Raw genomic sequence first — 6,685 nt, forward strand, 5'->3', positions numbered from 1 at the left:
GAAAAACTTTCACCCTGGAAGGCACACGGATCTTCAGCACAAGCAGGGGGCAGTGTGGCCCGATGGCGGGGGCGGGGCGGTGACGACCGGCTCTGTATGCGCCACTGGGGCCCGGGGCCAGGTCTGTCCTCCACGTCGGGGCCACAGCGGCGTTCTGCACCGGAGGCCCCGCGGACGGGTCGTGCTGCTGCTGGCTGTCCTGTCCAGCGCATCCGTCCTGGAGCTGCAGCCACAGGGCCGGGCCGTGAGCACCGGGTGACATGAGCCATCACAGGAAACACACCGTGTGACCCCACCTTTACGAGGTGTCCGGGGTCACCCGCTTCACAGAGACAGGAAGTGGGAACGTGGGCGTCAGGGACTGGAGGGGGCGGGGGTGCTCAGTGGGGACAGGGCTCCAGTGTGGGAGACGGAACGTTCCGGAGACGGAACGTTCTGGAGACGGGTGGCAGGGACGGCTGCACAACAGTGTGGGTGTGCTTCCTGCCCCTGAGCTGTGCACTTGAAACCGGTAAAGAAAAACATTTGAATTCTTCTATGACATGATCACATATTTTTTAAAAAGTCATTTCTGCAGCGCTTGTTCCAATTCCAAAAGCTCTCAAAGTAGCGAATTTAAAAGATTTTATTTTACCTTTACAACAACAACAGGTAATTTCTAGAAGTGGGGTGCCTAACCTCTGCCCGTGGCCAACCGTGGGGTCTGCCCCACAGCTCTGCCGTCCCCCCAGCCCGCTCCCTGCCTCCCACATCAGTGTGTCACCGTCCCCAGGGCAGCGTCCTCGCGCTCAGTGACCCCCCCCCCCCACGCATCTCTGTTCTCTGCCACCACGCGGCCCTCCCGTCCAGGCGGCCAAACCATCCACAGCTCCCGTGTGTCTTCCCCGCTGCGCCTCTGTGGACGGGCGCTGATCCCGGAAGGCACCCCCAGCCTCCCGGGGGACCTGGCTCACACACCGGCCAGCGGCTTGCTGGTCAACGCCAGGGCTGAGCTGAGCGCCCGACCGGCCTCACGGCACCCAACCCGCAAAGCAAACTCTGGAAGCGGTGTGCCCACAGCCAGAGCGGAGGGTTCTGGAGCCACACCCCTACCTCACAGCATCCTGACACCACGGGAACTGCGGAAACAGCATTAGAAACATCGTTCTAGAGAAAATAAGAACGCTTCCACGGAGAGAGGTAGGAAAGTACACGAGGGTTCTCGTCAGTCTGGCTTTTAACCGACCGCAGGAGACACTCTAAGCACGAGCATCACGAGCCGGCACACGTGGCCCAGGAAACGAACGAGGCACAAAGGCACCACTGCCAAAACCCAGTTCACGTCTGGCAGAGTCTGGAGCAGCCCCAGTCCCACCGCCTGCCGGGGGCCGTCGGCACCAGCCTCGGGGAGCAGCTCCGGAAGTCCCCCAGCGCTGGAGGCCCGTCCCCAGGTGGCTGGCCGCCTGCCGTGGTCTCAGGAGGCTCTGTGTCACCCGTGCCAATCACAGCACAAGACGGCCGGCCAGGCTCCGGCTTCGATGCTCACGCTGTCATCAGAAGCGCGGGCTGCTGTGATGACAGAGCGGTGGCCGGGCGGGGAGCCCATGCCCGTCTAGACGACAGCCCCTGGGAGACGCCTCCGTTAGAGCAGAGCTGCCGTGGCCTGGGTGCCTGTCGCGGAAGGGTCCAACTCCCCAGCCCGCGGGTATGACAGGGGAGCGGTAGTCGGCCGCGGGTTTGCCCGGTGGGTGCGCTGACCAACGCAGAGCTGGGCGCCAGTGCCTGGGCCCCCCCCCCCCCCCCCCCGCCCCCGGCCGGCCCAGGTAGTGCCACTCTGTGTGCTCGTGCGGCCTTCCAGACAACGTGTTCATCACGTCTGTCGCTGCAGCGAACCCACGGGCCGAAGTGATCAGGATGGTGTTAAACCGACGCCCTCTCAGTAAGAACGAGCAGGTTCCGATTATCACTGAAACAGGGCGCCCTGGCCCCAGCCCGCAGAAGCCACCTGTCCACACCTGATGAACTGAAGAGGACAAAAGGCCGGTCTGCTTCCTGCGGGTGAGCCGGGGCACCCCTGTTAGCACCGGGGGGGGGGGGGGGGGAGTCGCACGCCCAGGTCCTGGGGCCCCTGGGTGTGCGGCTACAAGACAGACCGTTCAAGGGGAACGCGTGCTGACACATTTCATACGGACTCCCAGGGACCTCTGCCTACGGCCACGTCCACGTCTGTAACAAAGAACAACACTTCACAGCTTGGATCTACCAGCCGATGGAGTACAAATTCCAGAAAAACTCCACATTAGCTTCTGAACTTGCCAAAAAGGACAAAAAACTCTCATCGTTGGTTTTGTGACGGTCGATCGTTTGCTGAAGACGGACGCACTGGGCGAGGCTTTAGAAGCAGCGTCTGCGCAAGAACCATCGCTATCCGCCAACAAGTGTGAGGGTAAAACGTCAAAAATACTGATGTTGGGGCGCCTGGGGCTTCGGTCAGTTGAGCGCTGACTTCGGCTCGGGTCGTGATCTCGTAGTTCGCGAGTTCGAGCCCCACGTCGGGCTCTGTGCTGACGGCTCGGAGCCTGAAACCTGCTTCAGACTCTGTGTCTCCCTCTCTCTCTGCCCCTCCCCCACTCACGCTTGCACTGTCTCTCAAAAATAAACAAACATTACAAAAAAAAAACACAAAACCTGATGTCAACACCGAGTCTGGTGCTTAGAAAAGCAGTCAAACACGAGAGCATCACAAACGTTTTGGAAGCAAATAAAGCTCCAGTTTTTCGCACACGGTCATCCAAGATCTGAAAAGACAGGGCGGAGGGTCTGACGGCAGAGACGGGCCCTTTCTCGCACACAGACAACTTGGCGATTCATGAATAGCAGAAGAAAAGTCCACAGCAAGTGAGGGATCTGGGTTTTATAACCCCCCCACCCATCCCCTGCGGCCCCCGGCCGAGTCCTGGGTTGAACACAAACCCGCTGCGGAGGGTCTCCCGACAGCGGGGAAGCTGCACAAAGCTGCCAGGCGCCGAGAGCCCTGTTGTTGTGCAAGGAAAACACCCTGTTGGGAGCTGTGCGTATGGTGCTCAGGACTGAGCCTCTGTGACAGGACTCTGGAAAGAGGTGAGACACAGAGATACAAGGAGAGGTGGGTCGACAGGCAGGATGTGGATGCCTGATAGATGATGGACAGATGGATTACTTGTATCTAAGGGGGGGGGGGAGAAAGAGAGAGAGAGAGAGAGAGAATGAACCCTGACACGGGGCTCGATCCCATGACCCTGGGATCGTGACCTGAGCCAAAATCAAGAGTCAGGTGCTCAACCGACTGTGCCAACCAGGCACCCCCAAAATTTACTTCTTTTTTAAAAAGCAGACAAAGGGGGAAGAGAGAGAAGGAAAATCTATCACAAAGAGGGAACGGTCACAGAAAAAGCATAACAAAGCAAAAGCATCAGATGAGCAAATAAGGATGAAAACCATTCAGGCTGCAAGTTCGGCAGACGGGGGCTGACACATGGGAGACACCCCCCCCCCCGCCCCACTGCAGCAGGAAAAGAGAACGTGACTCACCCCACGGAGTGCCCTCCAGACGCCCCGTTTCACCTCAGAGCACGGACTCTTGGAAAGCACCGGGCTTCAGCGGATCCCCAATCTGAGTGGAGCAGGCTGGGGGGTGGGGAGGGGGGCACCGAGAAGCACCTGTTGCTGCTGGGATGAAAAGCAGCAGAAAGACTTGGCAGAAGCTGGGTTGCTATAGCAATGGGAGTACCTGGGGGGGGGGGAAATGTGGGAAGGGAAAGGAGGGGGAAAAGGGGAAAAGACAGTTTTTCAAAGGTGAGCAAAACCTGCGTTTCACACCCAGGCGGCGGGACCTCACTGAAGAGGAGACAGAAGTGAGTTGCCACCTGGTGGTTTCGGGCGACACGCTGTTCTGGAACAACAGGGGGCTGCAGAGACGGAAAGCCCGCCCTGGAGCTGTGCTGCGGCCCTGCTGGGAGCCAGGCGGGCTCACCCGCGGCACCCTCACCGCAGTCACCCGAGTGCGCCCACGGGGCAGCCGGCGGGGGGGGGGGGGGACCACGCGTGCACACACACCGCGAGTGTCCACGCCTCGGAAACACATCGTGACCTGAGCGAACCTGCGCGTCTGACACGGCGTACTTCTCAGAGTTAGGCAAACGGAAGAGTCTTTCCAGAGCAGTTAACCGCTTCTTGTCCGGGGTCTTCGCACGGAACGCACCCTGGAAAGCAAATTGGCCCCGAGTCCAACAGCACTTCACTCGGGGAAATACAAGACCAGAAACCGGTTCGTGCGGCTGAGGACGCCTGGAAGGCGAAGAATTACCAACAAGCGAACATCATCCTAATGAAAAAAGCCCTGGGCCGTGGTATTTATCAGCACCCTGGCACGGCGCTGAAGGCTGTCACCCCTGCCCCAGCGACCGACCGAGCGGCGGGCCTTGAGGCCGAGCGCACGCAGCGGGGATGGAGGCCTCGACGGCACCTGCCCACCCCAGGGGGCCGCGTGCTGCTGCCGTGAGCTGAGCACCGGGATGGGCCCGCACAACTCGTCGCCCCAAATCTAGAACGGACACTTCACCAGAGAAAGATGTGTGGGTGGGGCCTGGGAAGGCGAGGAGACACTGACCCGGCGGGTCCCGAGGACGTGCCCGAACCGACCTCACAGCGCGGCAGGGCAGCGGGACTGAGTGTGGGCAGGGACGCGGGGGAGCCGGGCCCTCGGACGCCGCTGCTCAGAATGTGTGACAGGGACGCCCACGCTGGGAAACGGTCCGGCACTTTGTTTCCCAGTTAAACACAAACCCACACCGACCACAGGACCCAACTGCCCCCCTCCCAGGGGCTCGCCTGGAAGACAGCAGGTGGCGTACAAAGACTCTCATGGCGAGAAACCCACAAAACGTGCATCTGTACAGCTATAAAAACTGTTTTAAGGGGCGCCTGGGTGGCGCAGTCGGTTAAGCGTCCGACTTCAGCCAGGTCACGATCTCGCGGTCCGTGAGTTCGAGCCCCGCATCAGGCTCTGGGCTGATGGCTCAGAGCCTGGAGCCTGTTTCCGATTCTGTGTCTCCCTCTCTCTCTGCTCCTCCCCCGTTCATGCTCTGTCTCTCTCTGTCCCAAAAATAAATAAACGTTGAAAAAAAAAATTTAAAAAACAAAACAAACAAACAAAAAAAAACTGTTTTAAGAAATGAGTAAATGGAGCCCAGCAGACACGGACAGAACAGTAGGCTGTCCTCAGAGGGGAGGGAGGCCCCACATTTAAGAGACTGGCATGTCAGGAAACTCACTAACTGTATCGCCCATTTTAAAGCTAAAAACCCCTAGATGACAAAACGATAGTTTATAAAATCAGCAGCCAGTCCTACTAAAAATTCACAATAACACGTATGCCAACGAAACACTGTTTAAGCCAGCTGCCCAAGCTCAACAGCGAGTACGTTACTCTCGACACACAGACACTGGTTCCGCTCAACTGGGAGCACGGCGACCGTGCGGGCCTCACCCTCTCATCCAACACTGGGCAGAGGCTTCCGCAGTGAGGACAAGGAAAAAACTAAACGGCGGGGGACTGAAACTATCATTATTTGCACATGCTATGATTGTATGGTTACAAGACCTAAGAGATCAAAAATTATAAAAATAACAGAATTTGGAGGCGCCTGGCTGGCTCCGCGGGAGGAGTGTGTAGCTCCTGATCTTGGGGTCGTGCGTTCGGGCCCCACATTTGGCGTAAAGATTACTTAAATAAATAAACTTAAAAAAAAAAAAAACCGGGGCACCTGGGTGGCTCAGTCGGTGAAGCGTCCAACTTTGGCTCAGGTCATGATCTCACAGTTTGTGGGTTCGAGCCCCGCGTCAGGCTCTGTGCTGACAGCTCAGAGCCTGGAGCCTGCTTCAGATTCTGTGTCTCCCTCTCTCTGTCTCTCTCTCTTTCTCTCAAAAATAAATAAACATTAAAAAAAGGAGGAGGAACGCCTAAGTGGCTCAGTTGGTTGAAGGTCTGATGCTTCATTTTGGCTCAGGTCATGATCCCAGATTCATGGGGTTGGGCTCTGCACTGAGTGCGGAGCCTGCTTGGGATTCTCTCTCTCTTTCTCTCTCCCTCTCTCTCTCTCTCTCTGTCTCTCCCTCTGTCCCTCCCTTGTTCTCTATCTCAAAATAAACAAATAAATAAAAATAACAGAATTTGGTAAAGTGCTTGGGATCAAGAGAAACACAGAAACATCAATAGCTTTTTTTCTATGTCAGCAACAGACCATAGAAAGGGAACTGATAAAACATCCTGTTGAAAAGAAAAGGAAAGGAAAGGAAAGGAAAGGAAAGGAAAGGAAAGAAAAGAAAATGGAAAGGGAAGGAAAGAAAAGGAAAAGGAAAGGAAAAGAAAAAAGAAAAGGAAGGGAAGGGAAGAAAGGAAGGAAGGAAGAAGGAGGGGGGAAGGAAGGAAGGAAGGAGGAAGTGAGGGAGGAAGGGAGGGAGGAAGGAAGGGAGGGAGGGAGGGAGGGAGGGAGGGAGGGAGAGGGAGAAGGGAAGGGAGGGGGGAGGGAGAGAGGAGGGAGAACCTTTATTAAAATAACATTTAGGAAACTATTTCTATAATCCTGAGATGGTGAAAACTTTCTTAGTAAACATGGGTTTCTTGGGAGACTCCGATGCCATAAAGGAAAAAATTACATAAAGGTGC

General features: G+C 56.8%; 1 long non-coding RNA gene across 1 annotated transcript; it reads right to left on the minus strand.

Moving 5' to 3' along the window:
• Nucleotides 1-607: 607 nt before the first annotated feature.
• On the minus strand, nt 608-5,761 carry LOC147575220 (uncharacterized). Its single transcript, XR_015242145.1, has 3 exons — nt 5,171-5,761; nt 3,550-4,916; nt 608-3,184 (listed from the first exon to the last, which is right to left on the minus strand). It is a non-coding gene; the product is annotated as an uncharacterized LOC147575220 (long non-coding RNA).
• Between the last annotated feature and the right edge of the window lie 924 nt (nt 5,762-6,685).

The sequence above is a fragment of the Puma concolor genome, chromosome D3 (genome assembly GCF_028749965.1).
Source record: "Puma concolor isolate L17-30 chromosome D3, mPumCon1.1.hap2, whole genome shotgun sequence".
Classification (NCBI taxonomy): domain Eukaryota; kingdom Metazoa; phylum Chordata; class Mammalia; order Carnivora; family Felidae; genus Puma; species Puma concolor.